We start from the raw sequence: 23,886 nt of genomic DNA on the forward strand, positions 1-23,886 counted from the left end.
ACTGCCATGTGAAGATGGAGGCAGAGGTGGGAGTGAGGCTGCCACAAGCCAAGGAAAGCCTGTCTCATCTAGTTACCAGAAGCTAGATGAGACAAAGAAGCATCCTCCCCTAGAGGCTTCAGAGAGGGCATGGCTCCACCAACACCCTGATTTTCAACGTCTAACCTCCAAAACTACAACAGATAAATTTATTTTTTAGTTAAAATTCCTGAGTTCAGGAGATCTACCTGCCTCAGCCTCCTGAGTAGCTGGGACTACAGATGCGTGCCATCATGCCTGGCTCAAGTTTCTGTTGTCTTAAGCCACCTAGTTCGCGGTACTTTGTTACTGTGGCCCTAGGAAATGAACGTACATGCAAACTGGGAAATTAGCAGAGAATAAGACATGATCCGCCCTCATAAAACTTACACGGTCTGCCCTCATCAAATGAGGGAGGCGTGATGACAAACACAAATGAATAAGTATTAACATGGCTGATTCTGCTAAGTATACTGATGACACTGAACAGGGTCATGTAACATTTCGGTTCTGACCTGAAGGAAGAGAAGCCCATTGTGGGAGACGTAGACAGCAGCCAGATCGCCTAGCGTCTTGGGATGCTGTATGGGAAAACGGTTGTCACAGAGCCAGGGTGGCCACGGACAGACCGAACTGAGTTATTTGAGTGGATGCCGGTGGCTTGGAAGCACATGGCTGCAATGGAGAAGGAGTGAAGTGGACAGATTCGAGATACCTTGTGATGGTCGAGCCAGGAGATCCTGCCGATACGTTGGCTGTGGAGACGTGAGAAAGAGAGGAATCGAGGAGGAGTCTAGGTTTTTGGCTTAAGCCAAAACCATTGACTTTACTGAAATGGGTAACATTAGTGGGGGCTTATGTTGGGGATGAGAGGGAAGGAATCAAGAGTTCTGTTAGGGTTGAGATGCCTGTTAGATATCTTTTTGAAGATGCCAAGCAAGCCACTGGCTATGCGAGTCCAAAAGTCAAAGTCCGGGGTCCTTCACCCAGTCTGGTGATGAGATCTTTCCAAATATCAAGGCCTGCAGTGAGATTGGAGAGAGTTTCTGTCTTCCTATTGGAATATTTCTTTCTCCAGCAGTAGAGCTGGGTTGGTGCCCCCTGGGAGTCCCTGGATAAATGCTAATGCCAAGAAACTTGCTAAGTAGCACTGAAGTTTTCAAATTTCTTCACAAAGTATATTGTGCTTCCACAGCTCCCTGCAGCGTCTTCAGAGCGGTGTCCAGCTGCATCCGCAGAGCTGGGTCTCCTGGGGCTTCCAGGACAAGCCGGGTGGAAGGATGGGGAGAGCTGTAGGTGACCCTGGACAGCATTCCCAGGACTCCAGGCTCCCAGCTGTTTGGCCAATTAAAGGAGAAACCTTTTGCTTCGTACAGACCCACTTCCCACACAAAGAGCTCGTGGGGAGGGTGCGGGGGCGGGAAAAAGAGCCAGCAGCGCCTGCACTCCGGGCAGGCCCAGTCTCACGTGAGGATGCTGACTCAGAAGCAGCAGTTGCTTGCCCTGGTAGCCTGCAGTCGTTAGCACAATCAAAGATCAATTAAAACATGCCATTCTGGTTTGTTCACCCTATGCCAGCCTCTCCAGGCCCTTCCCCTCACTTTCAGCTCCTACCAGAGTTCTTTGCTGCCTAATTAACTAGGAGCCCAGTAGCCTGGGCAGGAGGCAAGCTGTACAGGGGTGAGGAGCACTGCACCAGCAGCCTACGCCCCAGGACCCGCTTTGACTCCACTGTAACTACTCCTGGGACCGTCAGCAAATCATTTAACTCTCTGGGCCTTGGGTGCCTCAACTAGGAAACGGGTGGTGATTGTCCACCTTCCTGTCAGGTGTTTTGGGGAATAATCTTGAGAGTGAAGAGTGTACGGCCGGGCGCGGTGGCTCATGCCTGTAATCCCAGCACTTTGGGAGGCCAAGGCGGGCAGATCATGAGGTCAAGAGATCGAGACCATCCTGCCTAACATGGTGAAACCCCGTCTCTACTAAAAATACAAAACTTAACTGGGCGTGGTGGCGGGAGCCTGTAGTCCCAGCTACTTGGGAGGCTGAGGCAGGAGAATGGTGTGAACCCAGGAGGCAGAGGTTGCAGTGAGCCTAGATTGCACCACTGCACTCCAGCCTGGGCGACAGAGCAAGACTCCACCTCAAAAAAAAAAAAAAAGTACGTGGCCACACTCTGTAAATTGTAAATTCCTGTTTAAATTTAATAGATTCTTTGATATGTAACATATGCAATATGACAAAACACATTTTAACCCATATTAAAAGCAATTCTAAAAAAGTATTCCTTCTTTTTTAGTTCCAAAATTGTTCGGAGGGCATAAGTCAACAATCCACAAACTTACAAAGTTTCTCACAGCTGACACCATTTCTCCTTGGCCCAGTGGCCCAGAGCGGGAGCGCTCACTGGGTGCGCCGGAACGACCGCAGCAGTGCATTCCAGGAACTTCTAAGGAAAGGTTGCCAGGTTAAGCAAATAAAAATACGGGATGGGCCAGGTGCAGTGGCTCACGTCTGTAATTGCAGTACTTTGGGAGGCTGAGATGGGAGGATTGCTTGAGTCCAAGAGTTTGAGACCAGCCTGGGCAATATAGTGAGACTTTGTCTCTACAAAAAATAAACAAAATAAGCCAGGTATGGTAGTGCAAACCTGTAGTCCCAGCTACTCAGGAGGCTAAGGTGGGAGGATCACTTGAGCCTGGGAGGTTGAGGCTATAGTGAGCCATGCATCACTGACCTCCAGCCTGGGCGACAGAGGGAGACCCTGTCTCAAAAACAAACAAACAGAAAACAGGATATCTACTTAAAATGAATTTCAGATAAACAATGAATAATTTTTTTTTGTATAAGTATTTCCCAAATATTGCATGGGATACATGTATACTACTTTCTTTCTTTCTTTCTTTTTTTTTTTTTTTGAGACGGAGTCTCGCTGTGTCCCCCAGGCTGGAGTGCAGTGGCATGATCTCAGCTCACTGCAACCTCCGCCTCCCGGGTTCACGCCATTCTCCTGCCTCAGCCTCCCGAGTAGCTGGGACCACAGGCGCCCACCACCTTGCCCGGCTAATTTTTTTGTATTTTTAGTAGAGACAGGGTTTCACCATGTTAGCCAGGATGGTCTCGATCTCCTGACCTCGTGATCCGCCCGTCTCGGCCTCCCAAAGTGCTGGGATTACAGGCTTGAGCCACCGCGCCCAGCCACATGGGATATGTGTATACTACTTTCATTGTTTACCCGAAATTTAAACTTAACTGAGTGTCTTCTGTTTCATCCAGCAGCTCTCCAGGATGCCTGGGCAGCATGAAGCAGGAGACTTGGCCACTTGAATCCCCAATATGCCTCACCCAGGTCTCCAGGAGAGAGGCCTACCTTCAGGGCAGGGTCTCCTTGCACTTCAAGCTCTTTGGATTAAGAAATGGTTTATTGGCTGGGCACGGTGGCTCATGCCTGTAATCCCAGCATGTTGGGAGGCCAAGGTGGGTGAATCACTTGAGGTCAGGAGTTCAAGACCAGCCTGGCCAACATGGTGAAACCCTGTCTCTACTAAAAATACAAAACATATCTGGGCGTGGGGACATGCACCTGTAGTCCCAGCTACTCAGGAGGCTGAGGCAGGAGAATCACTTAAACCTGGGAGGCAGAGGTTCAGTGAGCCAAGATCTTGCCACTTTACTCCCGCCTGGGTGACAGGCGAGACTCTATCTCAAAAAAAAAAAAAAAAAAATCTGTCTTAATAACTCAGTGAAATCGTCTATCTTTAGTAACTCCACACATATATTTGATGACCGCCGATGTGCGGAAGAGCATTGTCTAAATGTGTAAGATGGTAGGTCCGGCCACCAGAGACTTGAACCTCAGAGAGGTTTAAGAAAGGAGATCTTCTCCCTTTAATGGAAGAAGAGGACACCAAACTCACAGGAGACAACCAGAGAGACAGTTAGGGTGAGGAGGGTGTTCTCTGAGCGGGGAGGACGAGGAGAAAAGCAGGTTCAGGGGCTCCTCATCCCACAGCACAGCCCCCTCCCCACTCACTGGGCACTTGGCACTCAGTCCTAATGTTTGTCTTGTCCTTACACAGTTCTTCCCAGCAAGGTCCACACGCTGGAGCCAGCAATGGGCTTTGGATGCAGGCTTTTCAGTGAGGGAGAGGGAAGCAGTGAGAGAGAATCACCTGAGACGGTGCCCCTCGGAGAGCGGCAGAGTCACACTCTCTACTGTGACCTGTCATTAGCAACCCCAGAAGCGCACACAAAGGAGAAGGAAAGAAAATCGTCTGCTGACCCTGCCATGTTCTGAATTCAGTAGACACTTGTCTGGGCCCATAGAGTCTCCCTCCTCCCCTTCTTTCCACTCTTCCTGCCTTTCCCCTTTGTTTCCTGACCAACTTCCTTGAGCAGGGCCTTTTACCCGACTGACTAAGGGAAACTGGCCAGTCCCACTCGCAGGATGCTTACACTCAGAGGCTGGTAAGTTAGGAAGGAAAAGGACTGAGGACTGAGAGATCATGTCCAATTCGAGAACCCACGAAGGCTTCCTGGAGGAGCTAGCATTTTGTCCTGAGTCTTGAATGCATAGTATTTGTACATGCATTCTAAATGAGACAGGGGAGAAGGAGGGCACACCCACACAGAGGAAGAGCGGGGGCAAGGAACAGGGTTGGGGAAGGCCAGAACACACAAGAGTGTTGGTGGTCAGAATGAGTGCCAGCTCCCCTGAGGTTGGCTTCAAGATTCAAACCAGGGGTCCAAGGAAAAGGGAAGTGAGGTTTGCATTGTCCGGGGATACTCAGAGAAACATTCTGGCCACTTGTTTACCTCTTTTTCTCGTTTCCTTCTGAAAAAGAAGAACATTCCGTGGGCACTTGTCTGGGCCTTTTTCTTCTGAAAAAGAAGGAAAAGAGCACATTTTCTCGTTGGAGACTCATTTATAATTCAGGCAACCTCCTTCAGAGGGAGCAGGTGTTTCTCTGGGATGAAACACCTTGGGAAGCAGAATGTACAAGTAAAAAAAAAGCATGTCACAGCACAGCCAGGCAGAGAAAAGCTTGGGTCGAGGCAAGGGCAGAAGGAAGAGGAGGCATAAGAAGACAAGGTAGCAAAAGACAGCAGCATCCCTTCCCACCCCAACATGCTCGTGCTCTCCCACTCTCTTTTCCTTTCTCTGCAAATCTGGACTGACATTACCCCCTTCAACCCCAGGGCCCATAATTCCATCATTAGAATGCCTTCGAGTCTTAATAGCTCCTCCATCAAGACTAACCCCCCCGACGTTTTTGTTTGTTTGTTTTTGTTTATGTTTTTTTTTGAGACAGAGTCTTACTCTGTTGCCCAGGCTGGAGTGCAATGGCACGATCTCGGCTCACTGCAACCTCTGCCTCCCAGGTTCAAGCGATTCTCCTGCCTCAGCCTCCCAAATAGCTGGGATTACAGGCATGCACTACCACATCCAGCTAACTTTGTATTTTTTGTAGAGACAGGGTTTCTCCATGTGGGCCATGCTGGTTTCAAACTCCTGACCTCAGGTGATCCACCCGACTAGGCCTCCCAAAGTGCTGGGATTACAGGCGTAAGCCACCACCTCTGGCCAGTGCCACACTTTTAAACCATCAGGTCTCATGAGCACTCACTCACTATCATGAGAACAGCAAGGGGGAAATCCGCCCCCATGATCCAAGCACCTCCCTCCAGGTCCCTCCCCTGACATGTTAGAATTCGACATGAGATTTGGGTGGGGACACAGAGTCAAACCATATCACAGGGTCAACAGGGAAGCCTCATGGACAGTGGTGGATGGCCTGGTCTTGAGGCCAGACACTGTTGGGTTGGGCTCAGGTGAAGTTTGTTGGCGCCTGCATGGAGTTGTCACAGGAGTGAAGGTGGGACTGAAACAAGCAGCCTTTGGAAAGGCCAAAGAGTAGCTGGAGGTGCCTAAGAGGCATCTGGTTCAAGGGCAGTCCTGCATCTTATTATGAGCAGCCGTCCCTTGAGTTACCAGTTAGCTCTTCAGCAGGTGCCTGCCTGCTGGCAAACCTCCTGAAAGCAGGAGCCGGACACACGTGGAACCTGGCCGTGGGTGGAGACGCTGGGGGGCAGTGGGGGCTTCAGGCGAGCTCGCTTCCCCATGCTCTGGCCTGGGCTGAGGTGCAGCTGTGGTATGACCCGCCGGAAAGCCCACTGGGACCTGCTCATGCTTAACTGGGACGCAGAACCCTCAGCGGGCCTCGGGGAGCAAATACAATCCCAAGCAAAGGCATTAAAGGAGTCCTGAGGACCCCGCCTTATTAATGGCCTCCCCGAGGTGGGGAAGATCAATAGCTGTTTAGAAAGAGCCTCAAGGAAGAAATGAGTTTAGATTTTTTTTTTTAAAAAGGAGGAATTACAAATACTTGCTCTCCATGGGAATGAAAGGCTGAGGCAGAATTTCCCCCTAGATTAATAGTGTTTCTATAAATTGTGGATGGACACGTGCCAAGGAGGAGCGTCTGTAAGTAGAAATTAATGACCAGATTGATTCTTTAATCTAATTTTCTCTTACCTACCCAGAGATCCCGAATTCCAAAAGAGAAAATACACTGTTTTCTAAAACAGATTAGTACTTTCCCTCCCAAAGCACTCAGGAAATGAAAAAGGCTTTTAAAGCTTTAGAGGACAAATTTGAAATGCCACATACTTTTATCTTGGCAGTGAAAGTAAAAACAAGCCAGGATTCCATGTGAGTGGTACAGGTACCGTGTTTATCTCGTACTTTTCTCCGGGAATTCTGAGCTCTGCTGGATGTAAACACTTTCTGCTTTCCCTGAAGAGGAAAGGTGGTCAGCATGATGGCCCAGTGTGGCAGCCAAGGAAGCAAAAGGCAAATGATGGGGAATGATTTATCCAAAAGAACACAGTGACCGTGTTAGACAGAACTTCTCTCCACTGTCTGTCTTCTTGGCGAAGCTGCAGTTTCAGAATAGAAATTACTGTAAAAACCCTGGATGGGCTGAGCATGGTGGCTCACACCTGTAATCCTAGCACTTTGAGAGGCTGAGGGAGGCAGATCACCTGAGCTCAGGGGTTCAAGACCAGCCTGGCCAACATGGTGAAACCTCGTCTCTACTACAAATACAAAAATTAGCCAGGTGTGGTGGTGGGCGCCTGTCATCCCAGCTACTCGGGAGGCTGAGGCAGGAGAATTACTTGAACCCAGGAGGTGGAGGTCGCAGTGAGCAGAGATCATGCCACTATACTCCAGCCTGGGCAACAGAGTGAGATTCTGTCTTAAAAAAAAACAAAAAAACCCTGGGTTAAGCACCACTCACTGGAAAGGGGGAAAAAGTGGCACCGTAGGTCACAGAGGGCCATTCCTTCAGGGCCTGGAAATGTGTTTTTTTCTTTCACTTGCTTTGCCCCCTCACCCTGCAGGACCAAAGCTGAGCACCCCTCTGTGGCTGACAGGCCAGCACTCTACTCATCCTGCAGGGCTCCCCCGGGCCTCCGGTCACTACCTTTGTTCAGAATCAGGGTGTTGGCCTTTGCCCCAGTGACCTGATATGGCTTCTGTCATGACCTAGTGATACTTGAGTTCAATTCTCATTTGTTGAGAGCCTTCTATGTGCTAAGTCCTGAGGCTACACTTGGCAGAGGCAGAGGAGAGAACCATCTGGTGCTGACTTCAGTGACTGTGGCCCTGGGGGCCCGTGGCTCTATGTCATTAGTGCTTTGGGCAGGGGCAGTCAGCAGAGTATGGAGGAGAGATGTCCTGGCTCTGGTTCGAACCCCAGCTCTGCCACTCACAGACGCTGGTGTTGAGCCTGACTGAACTTGGGTCTCCCGACCTGTAAAATGAAGGTAAAGGTCTCAGCCTCACGGTGGTGGGGACCAGGGTTGAATTGCATCGTATATGTGAATGCCTGGCACATAGGAGGCACACCATAGTTCTGCTCATTGTCTGATTGGTTTAGTTCTGAGTCTCTGCATGATCCTTGTGCATTAGACTAAAAGCTATGCTTCCCTTGGTTCTGTTTGTCACTCTGTCCTAGGCTTGTAGCTGGCAGGGAGGGCCACACGTGGAAAATTCCAGGCATTCTGGAGCATGCCTCGAAGCACACGCACTGTTCCCACAGGAAAATCAGGAAGCTTCCAGACTACAGGGCCCAGGCCTCCCATGTGCAGGGTGGGGTGAGGTGGTGTTTGAGCACATTTGTTTTGCTTTGTGGATTTCTTTGGAAATCGAAAAGGGCAGAGGCTATTGCTAAAGAGACAATGTTTTCTATCTCTGTCCTCCCCACCTGATGTTGTTTATTAGATTTGGGGCTGGGGGAAAGGGATCAGGTCTCCAGAAACTCTAGGTCGGCTTCCTGATTTCATAACTGGCTGGGATAAATTCCTTTAGAAAAAAAAAAAATGTCAGGGGGAGGAGAACCCACAGGGTGTGTGGAAAAGCAGCATGGCCTCTCCACCCTATCCCCATTGCTTCCCACTGCTTCAGCAGTTGCTGTTCAGATGCCAGCACAGCTGACCTTGACCTTGACAGAGAAGCCCCACCTCCTCTCCCATACCCACTTCCCATAGGGCTGCTTGAACAGAAGAGTGCTGCATTGCACTGTTTGTGCCCAGGCATGGGCCACACACAGCCCATGTCACAGGTGCGTGCAGTAAGTGCAGGAGAGGAGTCTGAGTGTGTTTGTCTTTGACTGGCCTAGTGGATGATATCTATGGGCATTTTGTTTCCTCAGAAGTCACATAAATACTCTCTTCCTCATATAGGCTGAATTGTGTCCACCCAAATATATAAGCTAAAGCCCTAATCCCTGGTACCCAAGAATGTGACTATATTTGGAGCTAGGGGTGTAAAGGAGCTGATTAAGTTAAAACGAGGCTGTTGGGGTGGGCCCTAACCCAATCTGACTGCTGTCCTTATAAGAAGAGGAAATTCGGGCACACAAAGAAACAGCAGGGGTGCACACACACCAAGGACAGGCCACATGGGGACCCTCGAGAAGGCGGCCGTCTGCAAGCCAAGTAGAGAGGCCTCAGAAGAAACCAAACCTGCCAACATCCTGATCTCAGACTTCTAGCCTTCAGAACTGTGAGAAAATAAATTTCTGTTCTTTAAGCCATCCAATTTGTGGCATTTTGTTTTGACAGCCTCAGCTGCCAAATACTTTCCATTTATGCACAAGTTTTGTTTTTGTTTTTTTTTTTTTTTTTTTTTTTTTAATTGGGAGTCCTTTTCTTGAGTTCAAGAGATATATTCGAAGGGGGCTTGTTGTATTGAGTAAGGTTTATTGCAAACCACCCCATGAAGTCCTTGGCCAATTTAGAAAAAGATACAAATAAAGCCCATGCCCACTAATGTTGGTATCTTTGCACTGCAGGTCCTACACTGTAGAGATAATCAGAGAAGATGGATCTATTTGTACTGACACAAAAGGTTGTGCATTTATGAGATTTGTCCTGCCAAGCAGTGCCAGGAAAAATGAGAGATTATGATAGCAAGTTATTCGTCTTAAAAATTGATTTATAAACATCATTAGACAACTTGACATTTATCTCACTGAAAATATTCTTTCTTTATTTAATAAGAAATATGTTTCTGCCAGTTGTAATTCTAGTTAACCTAATACAATATGTGCTGGGCTTTACTTTTTCCTTCAGTTGTTGATAATTCGATAAACCTTTATTGCATCTGCAGTTCTTTCTGAGGCTAGAAGATTCTAGAATTTCTGACAATAACTTTCTTTTGAAGAGCACTCTCAAAGAAGACTCATAACAGCCCTGTGAGGCGGTATATGTATCATTACTAATAACTAGCACTTGTATAGTACTTTCTCTCTCACAGAGCACATTTATACACACCATTTCATTTAATTGCCCAAGAGGGTAAATGCACAGAAATTAAATGAATCAGTCAGATACATAGCAATTTTTCATGCTGAGCTTGGATTACAATGCAAGCTAGAGCTTTTCCCACAACACATCATTTTTCTTCACAAATAGAGGTTTTTTAAAATAGTTAAAATGGTGAATTTTATATTTAGATTACTTTTTAATTAATACATAATAATTGTACATATTTGTGAGGTACCTGTGATATTTTGATACTTGCATGCAATGTGTAATGATCAAATCAGGGTAAGTGGGATAGCCATCACCTCAACCATTTATCATTTCCTTGTGTCAGGAACATTCCAATTCTTGTAGCTATTTTGGGGTATGTAATAAGCATTGTTAGTCACCCTACTATGCTACTGAACTATAGAACCTATTCCTTCTAGCTAGCTGCATGTTTGCACCCATTAACCAATGTCTCTTCATCCAGGCTTAGAGTTTCTGTTGTTCCACAGTTACCTGCGGGAGGAACTGAGTGGGAGACAAACGGGTCTTAATGAAGGGGTGCCATTTGTCAGCAATGGCTCAACTGCAACCCTGAAACTGAATCACATCCCATAGTAATCCTAGAAACTCTTCATGTGCGTGATTGTAAAGTCCAAAAAACTATTATTTTGTGGGTGTCAACTATGCAAATAAATATCTCCACCTTCTTATCTTTTTAAGTAATCTAGAATTACTTAAAATTTGGTTGGGCATTGGGGTTGGTTGCACTGAATAAGTCCTCCTCTCAGCCTATTGGGATGATAAGATGGGTACATAGATAACCAAAATATGAGCTAGTGGGGAGGAGTGCTTGTAATCTGTTGTAATTCAGTATCAGAGCTGTCAGAAAACTGATTAAGTTTGACTTCTCTTTGCCCTAAATGAAGGAGTCAATTGCCCAGATTGAAGCCTAGGGACAGAAGCAAGAGGCGACAGAGGAATCACAGGCAGATTGTCAGTCGCTCTGGGAAGGCACAGTCATGAGCCATCAGTGGCTGTTACTGCTGCTGCTGCTGCTGCTGCTGTTTGCATTGGCAGACTCAGTCTTCATTTCCACCCAGGACTTTGTCTAAGGACACGCTGTCTCTGCTGCCCTGTTCTCACCTTTATCCAGAGCATCCCTGGGTTGCCGGATTTGTCCTCATCCTGTGTCTTGTTGCTTCATTGCCTCTTCTCCAGCACACTTCAAAAGAAGCGAGCCAGCTAGAGAGGAAAGCTCAGCCTGGCTTTAGTCGCGGCCAGAACGGACTGAGTTCCAGAGGGCCTTGTTTGTACGTTGGGTGAATGACTTCCACTGGTCTAAAGGTTCCATAACTTATTGCTACTCATCCTTCCAGGCCCTGTTCGATGCCACCTCTTCTGTGAGAACTCCCCCGATGCAACATAAAACTCATCTCTCCATCATCTGTAGCCCCAGAGCACTTTCTTGGGTCCTTCCTCGGAGCACTCCTCCCCACTAGCTCATATTTTGGTTATCTATGTACCCATCTTATCATCCCAATAGACTGAGAGGAGGACTTATTCAGTGCAACCAACTCCAATGCCCAACCAAAAATGCCCAGTGGCGAGAGTGTGAAACTAAATGGAATTCACATGCCCCAAAACATCAGGGTCAGAGGTACTCCTCAGCCAAACAGGAGTGCACTGCTTCCTTGAGTAGATGGGAATGTAAATGTTTCGTCCACAAGAGCTGGATGCATGTTTCCTGATGGGAGGTGCCTAATTCAAGCCACCTGCACCTAAACCATCTTCCTCCTCCTACTCCCCAGTTGCATCTTTAATTTCTTAATCCTTTTTTCCCTCTTGGGTAGGTTTCAGTGGCTCTCATCACCCATCCTACACCCTCCTCCTCCTCTCAGCCTTGGTCCACAAACCCTGGACTAAACTCCAAACACAAAGTGGCCTTCACAGTGTTGACTCATTGACTTCCAAATTCTTGCCGGGGCCCGTGAGGGGCTTACCGAGCAGTCGGGGCAGCAAAGACTTGGCTAGACTGAGACCCGTTAATGAAGTCTGCTGCTCTGTGAATACCTTAGAAATGTTGCTACCGATGGGACATTCTTGAACAAATGTTTCAGTTAGGGGCCAGGCACGATCGCTCGTACCTGTAACTCCGGGAATTTGGGAGGCCGAGGCAGGTGGATCTCCTGAGGTCAGGAATTCGAGACCAGCCTGGGCAACATAGTGAAAACCCGTGTCTACTAAAAATACAAAAGTTAGCCCGGCATGGTGGCGGGCACGGTAATCCCAGTTACTCAGGAGGCTGAGGCAGGAGAATCGCTGGAACTCAGGAGGTGGAAGTTGCAGAGATCACACCACTGCACTCCAGCCTGGGCAAGAGAGCGAGACTCCATCTCAAAAAACAACAACAACAAAAAAATCAGTTCATAATTTTTAAGGATGGTGGAAGAGAACTCACAATACTCAATGTCAGCTGCTAAATATCGTTTATCCATGTAGATATTTGCCATAACTGATTTCTCCATAGTCCTTGGGTTCTCTAAAGGTGTTAAATAAACAGTGATGCTGGAACATACTCTAAATCTGAACAGTGCCGCTCCCAGGACCCAGTTCCTCACCCAGATCCGACCCCCTGAGTTGTTCTCTCTCCTCACACTCTAAGCTCTCAATAGCTTCTTTGTTTTGTGAAAGGTTTCCTTAAAACTGCAGGTTGAGCTGCTATGTTCTTGACGCATAGGCAGACAGCAGGCTGTGCACAATTCTTCCCGGGCAGTTCATTCTGAGCAAGAGTGATCTTTTTTGAAGCTTGAGAATATCAATATGTGGCTGCTTTGCTAAAGTGCTTTCTGTCTCTCACAGTCAGAGAAATCTGCTTGCCTTGAGCTAGCCTCGAGTTTCTTGTTAAGAGCTAATTTTAGAGCTAATTTGGGTTCCATTAGTATATGGTTCTGTTGCAAATCTGACATTAACATTGGCGGCTTGATGAGTAACCAAGGGAGGAAAAGCCTTTTACCCTAACTGCAACAGTGCAGGCACATATGGTGTCATTTTCCAAGGAACAGGTTTTTGTCTTTCATGCCATTTCAGAGCTGTTTCCCTCTGAAATTACCAGCCCTAATTTAATGCAGAACATGCCTGGATGTCACTGCAGAGATCTAGTTAAACTGAGAGAGCTGGCAGGTCCCACAAGTTTGCAAAAACAGTGTTCATTGGCACAGTGTAATACCTCCCAAACCCAAGCTCACAGGCTGGGAATCAGCCACCAGCAAGTGTGGGGGTCGGCTCTTGCGGTCTCCGAGCCTCTTCTGAGTCAGTGCTACCCAGAACCCCAGGCTTGGGTTGATGAGGAGGGACAGAGCCTTCCTTCCCTCCCTCTCTGTCTCTGCCCTTAGAATGAGCAGGATTTCGTGATTCTCTTCCTGCGGCTGGGACTCTGCTTCCACAGACTCTTGTAAGGGGAGGTTAAGGCATTTCCCATTTACCCCATGACCAGCTGCCCACGTGCTTGGGGCCAGATGGCTTTAACCGAGATCCGTGACTCCAACTGTGGCTGTGGCAGGGAGGACAGGAGACCTGCTTGCTAATCTGAACTGGTCACTGGCTGGAGGACCCTGTTTCCTGAGCCTCCACTTTCTCACCTGTGAAAAGAGAGAATTCTGAGAGTCTCTAATATCTCAGCTTAATAGCCCGTAATAGTAACTTGCATTTATCTAACTTTTTACATTTTTCTGAGAACTTTGATTTTTGTTCTGCCCTGTGATCATGACAACATCCAGTGAGGCAGCCATTCCTGTCTTCACTTGGGAAGTTCTGAGTCAGAGAGGTGAGGAAACTTGCCCAGGCTCACATAGCTGGTAAGAGGCAGAGATAGACTAGAACCTCGTTGGCCTCACTCCCAGTTCAAGGCTCTTAGAATCAACAGATGGTATCAGAAACTAAGCTTTGAACACTGCATTCCATGACCAGGGGTCATCTTGGAGAGCAGACAGCCGTGCCCCACAGGCCTCCAGCTGTTCAAACTTTTCCAAGGTGAAAAGACTGCACGACGACCTGGGAAGTTATATTATTTCTTTGGGTCATGCAATATCAGGAATGAGCACCCCAGGAGAGGCTGAAAGATAGTAGGAAAAGTACGAGAACTGGTTCCAGTCTTGCCTCTGTCTCAAGTTGCTGTGTGACCTTGAACAAGTCACTTGGCCTCTCTGAGCCTTAGTTCCTAAAAGAGGCAAGTGGATAAGCTATTCTCCAAAGTAAGTTCCCTGTGGAGAGGTCTATGGTTCTATGGCAACAGAACCAAATAACACAGCAGCAAGTGTAAGATCTTTGTTCCGAGAGTAGCCTCCATGCCCAAGATTCAAATTCTGAAAAAGGAAAATGCTCCAAGAAGTTAAAAAGTGAAGTTGTTCTAAACAGCAACCAAAGCAAGTTACTCCTGTAAGTGACCAGCCAAATCCTAAAACAGGGGTCACAAACTGAAATCCTACAGGAGCTAGGCAGGGTAAGAATCAGAGAGACAGACACAGCATAGGATAACGGAGCATGGTGGGGACTGAAGCAAACTGGCAAACATGCCTGACTTCAAAAGGGACAGTGACCACCCAACTCCAGCCAACTGTTGTGGGGCGGGAATGTAGATACAGGGTCAACAAGCTTCCAACTTTTCAAGAGAATTGAGAATCCGAATATTCATGTGAAATATCCTAATTTTTAAACATTGGAAACAAACCCAAAGACTTAAAAACCCTTTCATGCCAGACAGAATGTGTCTGCTAGCCATATGCTGCCCGAGTGTGCTAACATCTTCTCGGGTGGTTTGCGTCTATCTTTGCCTTAAACAATTTCAGGGAGCCTGTTTCCTGGCCTTCCTTGGGAGCATGCTGCAGTGGTGACCTGCTTGAACCCTTGCAAGTCAACAATACTTTACATCACGCAAATCCCATTTTCCTGTCCGTGGCCTTTGAGGCTGGACCCCTGGCAGGGGCCAGCATGCACACCCGGTTCCACTCTGCCTGCCTGAAAATAACCTTCTCCAGAGAGACAAACAACAGCGGGAGGGGAAAAGGATGATTTGGCCTTGCTAGGAGGGTAAAACAGACGAGGTTATTTTTTTCTGCCAACATGTCTACTTTCTTGGATCACATAACCATTTTTATTGTTCATTTAGGTACAAATTAATTGCTATACAAATGAACAGAAACGCAGATGAATCCCTCGCCATGACTTGAGCCTCAAACGGCAATTACTTGGCTTTGTAAAATCTAATAGAGCAGATATCAGTGAGCTGTGGCATCTTCTCAGGCCTAATCCGTGCTAATGGGAAGAGGGATGTCCCTGGAGATTCCTTAACAACCTGAGTAACCCTGAGGTAGCTGTTTCACAGATTCCAGGGCCCCTGTGTCTGCCTCGCTTCCTCTTTCCAAGCACGATTGAATACAGGTATTAGATGATTTGACAGTATTCTCATGGACTATTTTTTTCTCCCCCTGAAGGATTTTTTTTACCACACTCTTGTGATTCTGTACTTATTTTTTCTCTTCAGAGCCACATGTAAGACATCAGACCTGGCAGGCACTTAAGAGAGACCCGGGTCTTTCTGCCACCAGGCAGCATTCCCTGTCCCCCAGCCTGGGTGTGAGAGCCCTCCCAGGTGCTCCCAAGTACTGGCTCCTTTAGGGTCCTGATCATGCTGGGCTGGAACTGTCTAGTTATTTGACTGTGTCTTCGGTCAAATGGACTATAAACACCTCAAAACAGCCCAAATGGACTATAAACATCTCAAAAGCAGGGACAACATCTTCCCCACCTTATTGCCCTCTGCTCAGGGCATGGTGGCAGTGATGCAAGGGTAGCGGTGTAAGCAGCAATGCTCAGAAACTAAATTAAAAAGCTGGCTGCGCCGGGCGCGGTGGCTCACGCCTGTAATCCCAGCACTTTGGGAGGCCGAGGTGGGTGGATCACAAGGTCAGGAGTTCGAGACCAGCCTGGTCAATATGGTGAAACCCCATCTCTACTAAAAATATAAAAAATTAGCCCGGTGTGGTAGCTCACATCTGTAATCCCAGCTGCTCGGGAGGCTGAGGCAGGAAAATTGCTTGAACCCAGGAGGTGGAGGTTGCAGTGAGCCAAGATCACACCACTGCACTCCAGCCTGGGCGACAGAGTGAGACTCCATCTCAAAAAAAAAAAAGAAAAGAAAAGAAAAGAAAAAATCTGGCCAAGTCCCTCACTTTATCTGTGCTGGTAGCACCCAGTGAATCCTCCCACAGATACCACACGAGTAATTTCCTCCTTTGAGCCACAGACTTTTATAATTTCCTGCTTAATTTTGTCATCTTCCATGTAATAGTAAAAGCCAAAATATCCATCTAGAAATAGTTTCTTAGTTTCCATTTGCCAAATCAATTCCATCTCTCTTAGAAATAAAATATAGTTACTTTTTGATCAAATGAAAAGATATTGTGTAACTTATGAAATTGTACTGTATTAAAAAAATCTTTTTAAGAAGAAAGAAAGTTCCTTAATGAACAGCAGTCAATTCTAGACTCTAGATTAAATAAAAAAAATTTTTTTTCCTTGCCCTTGGAATAGTTGTACTGAAAACTGTTTTGAAGCTTCTATGATAAGATTTTAGATTCTCATCACAAAAAACTGAAGGTATTGTATTACTAGTTTGCTCTAAACTTTATAGCCATTCAAGAGCCTATTATAATTCAGAGAATTTTTGGCTCACTTGCAGGAAATGTTCTTAGTCTACATATTTTACATTCCAATATAAAAGTCCTTAACTTTTTATCAGAAGTGGTTTAAAGCATCAAAGGTAAGCTAGTCATAATGACTTTCTTGTTTTTCTTGATTTCCTTATAAAGGTTAGCTACATGGGTGTAGTCAATAGGCTTTTTCTGTTTTTAAGCCTGTAAACTGCACAGAGCCTAGTACAGTGCCTTATATGCAATCCATGTTGGCTGAATGAACGCATGAGTGAATGAATAAACGTCTCTTGAAAAAAGATAAAACATTATTCTAGAGAGTTCTTCCTTTGATGATGCTGGTAGAACCCACAGATTTAGACTAGAATGTCAAAGGTAAAACTACCCAGAAATATATAATCTGGTTTAGTGTTTTTTCACTTTTCAGATTTAGAGATTGAGGTTCAGAGAACCCCCAGATCACCTGAAATCCTCATTGGGAATTTCAGGAAATTGTACCAAATATGAACCCAAAGGTAAACACGGGTTTCCATGGCCACCGAACAGGGGCTTGTTCATTGCTTTCTGTTTTCTTTACCTTCGTGAAATTCTCATGAGCTAACTGGGATTCAGAAGTGCGTAAAATGACAAGTTCCTGAAAGCTCTTAAATACTTCCTGGCTCTCTTCATCACTAGTTACTATGGAGTAGAGTTGGGTATTTGGTGGCTCCGAGACCCCCCAAGGGCTCCATTACTAATTCAGGGGGAGTGGAAAGAGCTCTGAGTCCCACGTCAGAGGTTGGGGCCCTGGCTCCAGCTATGCCGGCCATAGATCCTGAGACAAATCAGCTGCCCAAGACCCGTCCTCATCCGTAAATAGAAGTGGTAGCCTCTGTTCTGCCTTCCTCAATGTTTCGGAAAAGGTAAAGCACACAAATACAAGGAGTTAAGATTGTCCCTAGGGGTGGATCAAGCAAGCACATGCCATGGGGGCTGGGGGTGGCAACTCTGGGGTACTGGGCTTCCCTGCTCAAGAACTAGGAAATATGAACGTTAACCTTCTGAGAGTCAAACCAGTGGTTCCCAACTTTTTCCAGTGTAAATCCTCCTTTTTTCCCTTTCTTCTTCTTCTTCTTCTTCTTCTTCTCTTCTTCTTCTTCTTCTTCTTCTTCTTCTTCTTCTTCTCTTCTTCTTCTTCTTCTTCTTCTTCTTCTTCTTCTTCTTCTTCTTCTTCTTCTTCTTTCTTCTTCTTCTTTCTTTTTTAGACAGGGTCTCACTCTGTTGCCCAGACTGGAGTGCAGTGGTGTGATCTTGGCTCCCTGCAATGTCCGCCTCCTGGATTCAAGCCATCCTTTCACCTCATCTCGCAGGTAGCTGGGATTACAAGCGGCCGCCACCACGCCTGGATAATTTTTGTATTTTTTGTAGAGATGGGGTTTTACCATGTTGCCCAGACTGGTCTTGATCTCTTGAGCTCAAGTGAGACTCACACCTTGGCCTCCCACAGTGCTGGGATTTCAGGTGTAAGCCACTGCACCTGGCCTAAATCCTGCTTTTAGCCTCAAAATATTTTCCAGACCCATTTCCACATGATCATATTTATACTTTTAGTATTTGTGACCAAGAAATACATATTGACAACAAACTATTAGGAATTATGACCATTCTTTACATTGCTTTACTTTATTAATTGCCATATCATATGTGTACTTTTGACAAACAGTGGTGCTAGATTAGAGCGTACTATGTGTGTTCACAGATGCTCTAGACACTCACGGATTAGGTGGCTTCTCAAAATCACACCCTCCGCTCTCAGATCAAGGAATTCCTGTATTAAACTATAAAATATAAACATAATAAATGGGTAAGAGCCAAGCAATGCAACCATTTTAGGTGGACTCTGGCTCCAGGTGGAAGTCAGGTGGACATTAAGACATCCAAGGCAAGAAGGTTGGTCACAAGAAGCTTGATTAGCAGCGGAAACTTAGAAGAGGTAGTACCACCCAGGTGAGCACTGGCAGTGCCCTCCCAGTAGAGGCCAAGTCCTGGCAGACCTGGGTTCATTAGACGGCATGTGACTCATGTAACTAACTCCTTACGCTCCACTCCCGGCTCCGCTGAGCATCCCTGTTGCCAGCATAGAGCAGCCAGACATCTGAAGGTTGTATTTTATTGCAGATGGATGTCCTGGCTTTAGATCCTAGAACCATCCTAAGAAGATGAGTAAGGTGAAGTGCACATTTTTTTGAGATTAAAAAGATATACCCAAGTGGTGGATGACAGGGTAGGTCTCCGAGCGTGGCCCTGAGGCCTTTGAGTAGCCTCAGAGTGATCACCCTACTGGTCCCCACTGGGGTACAGCTTTGTGAGCTACCATGAACCATGGTTTCTTAACCTTAGCACTCTAGACATTTTGGTTCAGATAATTTTGCTGTGAAGGGCTGTTTTGTGCATTATAGGATACTGAGCAGAATCCCTTGGCCGCTACTGACTAGATGCCAATAGCATCCCACTCCCCAACCCAATTATGTCAACTGAAAAGGTCTCCATACATTTCCACATGTTCCCGGGGTGAAGGGGAATGCCCCCGCCCCAGTTGAGAACCATCATCATGACCCATCCCCATCAAATATCTACAGGATGCGGCCACATGAGGTTCCTCTCAAAGACCAAATCATTTCTGGATGCTCAATACATTAAATTTATATACAGTGTCACCTTTGTCCGAAAGATGCTAGAATTCTTGAAAAATCAATTTCAAGGAGCTTGTAGTTAATTTAGAAATACGACCAGGCTCCACTTCACTATAATGCAAAGGAAATAGGGATTCTGGCTACTGAGTGAATAGAAACGTCCTTTGATGACCTGGTGATTCAAGGGCCATCCTTCTGAACATCGTTTGTTCTGTCGCAAGCGTGTAATGAAGCTGGACTGCACTGGCTATGTGTGAATTCCAGGGGAGTCCCTGGAAGCTGCTGGTATTTTGTTGTTTTAAAAAATAAATCCTTGATTTGTTTTTGATTTCTTATTAACCTCTTCTTCCTAAAAATAGTACAAAAAAATTCCAGTCATCTAAGAAACTAAATTACTTTGTGCTCAAGAATTCAGGGGTTTTTTTGGCTGAAATTGTTCTAGCATTTTCCTTTTGAGGTAAAATAGACATCTAAAATTTACCAAGTTTACTATTTTTAAGGGTACCATTCAGTGCTAATACATTTATATGCTTTTTGTCCCCTTCATCCTCCCCCTCCCTCTACCCTTCCCGGCCTCTGGTAACCACCATTCTCTTTTCTACCTTCATGAGATCTGCTTTTTGAGCTGCCACAGTTCTAGTGTTTTATAAAGGATTCTGCCATTGGAAACCCCTTGGTTTGAGGACTGCATTCCCCCCACAATCAGGCGATCAGGAGCGTAGCTTCCTTCACAGCTACAATTATACAGAGACGTGTACACCTGGTTCGGATCCGGGTGAGGCTCTCCCTTCTGATCTCACCCCTCCTGATCACATCCCTCCTGACCTCACCCCTCCTGACAGCATCCCTCCAGATCACAACAATCATGACTGCACCCCTCAAGACAGCATCCCTCCTGACCACATCCCTATGAACTTCATCCCTCCTGACCTCACCCCTCCTGAACGCATCCCTCCTGACCTCACCCCTTCTGACCACATCCCTCCTGACCACACCGCTCCTGACTGCACCCCTCCTGACTGCATCCCTCCTGACCACATCCCTACAAACTGCATCCCTCTGGCCCTCACCCCTCCTGACTGCATCCCTCATGACCACACCCCTCCTAACGGCATCCCTCCTGACGGCATCCCTACTAACCGTGTCCCTACTGACTGCATCCACTCATGACCACATCCCTCCTGATCACATCCCTACTAACGGCATCCCTCCTGACTGCTCCCCTCCTGATCGCAACTCTACTAACTGCATCCACTCCTGACTGCATCGCTACTAACCACACCCCTCCTGACTGCATCCTTACTAACTGCATTGCTCCTGAACACACTCCTCCTGATCGCACCCCTCCTGACCGCATCCCCTCCTCACAACACCCCTCCTGACAGCAACTCACCTAGCTGTATCCCTCCTGACCGCATCTCTACTAACCGCTTCCCTAATGACCGCATCCCTCCTGACCGCACCCCTCCTCACTGCATCCCTCTTGACCTCACCCCTCCTGACCACATCCCTCCTGACTGCACCCTCCTGACTGCATCCCTCCTGACCACATCTCAACTAACCACATCCCGCCTGATGGCATCACCTCCTGACCACATCCCTCCTGACCTCATCTCTACTGACCCAGTCCTCCTGACCACTCACCTCCTGAACTCACCCATCCTGACCACATCCCGCCTGACCGAACCCCTCCTGACCGCATCCCTCCTGACCTCACCCCTACTGATCGCATCCCTCCTGACCGCACACCTCCCAACTGCACCCCTCCTGACTGCATCCCTCCTGACCACACCTCTCCTGCTGTACCCCTCCTGACCACACCCTCCTGACCACATCCTTTCTGACCGCATCCCTACTAACGCCATCTCTCCTGACCACACCCCTCCTGACCGCATCCGTCCTGACCGCATCACTACTAACCGCATCCACTCCTGACCGCATCCCTATTAACTGCATCCCTCCTGACCACACCCCTCCTGATAGCACCCCTCCCTCCTGATAGCACCCCTCCTGAACTCATCCCCTCCTGACCACATCCCTCCTGACCACATCCCCTCCTGACCGCATCCCCTCCTGACCTCACACCCTCCTGACTGCACCCCTCCTGACCGAACCTGTCCTGACCACATCCCTACTAATGGCATCCCTCCTGACCACATCCCTGCTAACCACATCCCTCTTGCCCTCACCCCTCCTGACTGTATCCCTCATGACCACACTCCTCCTAACTGCATCCCTCCTGACCACATCCCTACTCACAGCCTCCAAGGCTACCAGGTGCTGTTCACATGTGGCCAGCACTGTTGGTGGAAGGCGCCATACCCAGTAAACCCAGGTGTCTTCCTCCCGTCCAGGCCTAACTGCCTCTTCCTGCTTCTGTAAGCCTAGTTTTTTCTAGTCTTTGGGAGAGGAAAATCTGGTTTTGCAAGCACACTGCCCGGTCTTTGTGTCTAGCCCCGGCTGTGTGGGTTCTGCGAGTTTCTGACCAGTCTGGACTGGGATGCCCTTCGGTGCCAGCGAGAGAGCAGCGTGCAAGGGAAATGCACAGATCAGCCCTGGCAGCTGTAATCCTGTCTGTTGTCTTGCCTACTATGTGGGATAGAAATGACTGACTATGTGGGATAGAAATGACTGACTATGTGAGATAGAAATGACTGACTATGTGGGATAGAAATGACTGACTATGTGGGATAGAAATGACTGACTATGTGAGATAGAAATGACTATGTGAGATAGAAATGAAGACTGAAGAAGGTAACCCTCAGGGCAGCCCTGCACAGAAGCCCCTTCCTAGAGGGCCACGGCGGAGGCACACCACTCCCAGGACAGCTGGGCCTTGAGCTCCATTGAGTGTTTTCTTACTGGGGAAAAAAGGCCCTATTTGGCTCTTTGTCCATAATACTAAAGAGAGCCCCCGGGGGGCTCTGGATGTAAAGGCGGAGGTTCTGAGTTTAGGACTCCGCAAATTGCCCCAGTGGGAAACCTGCTGGGAAGAAGAGTGGTTCTCTTCTTCCAGAGCCCAAATGCAGGCAGGCCAGCCCCCTTCAAGGGAGCCCCCAGTGAGAAAAGGGGAACCCCTCACAATGGCAGCTGTTCTCCGCCTCACCAAGGCCTCTGAGGACCAGCAGGAGGGGAGAGAACCTGGTCTAACTGTGAGGAAGGAACAAACTACAAATACTTGCCTTCAACATGCCATGCTTTCTTTCCCCGGCAGAGTGGGCTGGGCGCTGGCGCAGTCACCTGGCAGCCAGCGCTGCTCTGCCCTAGGGTGCCTGTGCGCAGGAGAGACTAAGCCTTTGTGCAGAACGCCCCACCCTGGGCTCTTGACAGGGTGAGTGCAGGGCATGTGGTATTTCAGCCTCCACCCAGCTGCTGAACAGACAGGCACACACTGAACAGCCGCACCCGCTGCAGCCTTGCTCTCAAGGGTTCTGCTTTCCCCTGTGAGCAGAAATAAGGGGACCAATTTATCACACCTGCTGGGTGCCAGGTACTTTATATATCATCTCCTCTTTTTTTTTTTTATTTGAGATGGAGTTTCCCTCTTGTCACCCAGGCTGGAGTGCAATGGCATGATCTCGGCTCACTGCAACATTTGCCTCCTGGGTTCAAGCAATTCTCCTGCCTCAGCTCCCCAAGTAGCTGGGATTACGGGCATGCACCACTATGCCTGGTTAATTTTGTATTTCTAGTAGAGACAGGGTTTCTCTATGCTGGTCTGGCTAGTCTCAAACTCCCGACCTCAGGTGATTTACCCTCCTTGGCTCCCAAAGTGCTGAGAATCCAGGTGTGAGTCACTGCACCCGGCCTATATCATTTCCTTTAATCACCCCAACAACCATGTGAAGTGGGATTTTTATCCCCATTTTACAAATGAGGTAACTACAGCTTTGAGATGTTACGCAACGAGTAAGGCCTTATGAGTCTTCACAGAAAGGGACCGGTGTGGGTGCTCCGAGCGGTCAGCTAGTTCCCGTCACTGTTCTCCCTGGTGAGTTGTGGATGAGCAGTGACCCAGGAAGGTAATGAGGACCCAAGAGGCTTTACCTCCCTCTCAGACAGGAACCTGGGAAAGGGCTTTGCATGGGAAGGTCTATTATCGGGATTCTCACAGTGAGACAGGACCAGCATCTCCTGAGACAAACTACTGATCTTGAATTTGAAAAGAATTCTCAAGTCTGCTTCTCATCCCTAATTCTTTCTACCACCGTGTCTTTTTCCCAGTTGGCATTGGCAGCAATGAAGCAGCTTGAGGGGCTGGGCGCAGTGGCTCACGCCTGTAATCCCAGCACTTTGGGAGGCCAAGGTGGGTGGCTCACCTGAGGTTGAGAGTTTGAGACCAGCCTGACCAACATGGAGAAATCCCATCTCTACTAAAAAAAGAAAGTTACAAAATTAGCCAGGTGTGGTGGCGCACACCTGTCATCCCAGCTACTCGGGAGGCTGAGGCAGGAGAATCGCTTGAACCCAGAAGGCAAAGGTTGCGGTGAGCCAAGATCATGCCATTGCACTCCAGCCTGGACAACAAGACCGAAACTCCATCTCAAACAAAACAAAACAAAACAAAAAACAGCTTGAGGACCAGACAGGGCATTAAAAGTGGGGAAAGCTGGGGAACTCTGTGTCCTCTGAATCCAGTTCAGATGGAAAGGAAGCTCAAGAGGGGGAAC

General features: G+C 47.7%; 1 long non-coding RNA gene across 1 annotated transcript; it reads right to left on the minus strand.

Moving 5' to 3' along the window:
- Positions 1-807: 807 nt before the first annotated feature.
- LOC117078934 lies at positions 808-22,562 on the minus strand. The gene is made up of 5 exons (XR_004435203.1): positions 22,556-22,562; positions 22,399-22,488; positions 4,834-4,899; positions 2,364-2,467; positions 808-1,529 (listed from the first exon to the last, which is right to left on the minus strand). It is a non-coding gene; the product is annotated as an uncharacterized LOC117078934 (long non-coding RNA).
- Between the last annotated feature and the right edge of the window lie 1,324 nt (positions 22,563-23,886).

This window comes from Trachypithecus francoisi, unplaced genomic scaffold (assembly GCF_009764315.1).
Source record: "Trachypithecus francoisi isolate TF-2019V2 unplaced genomic scaffold, Tfra_2.0 Lachesis_group0, whole genome shotgun sequence".
NCBI lineage: Eukaryota > Metazoa > Chordata > Mammalia > Primates > Cercopithecidae > Trachypithecus > Trachypithecus francoisi.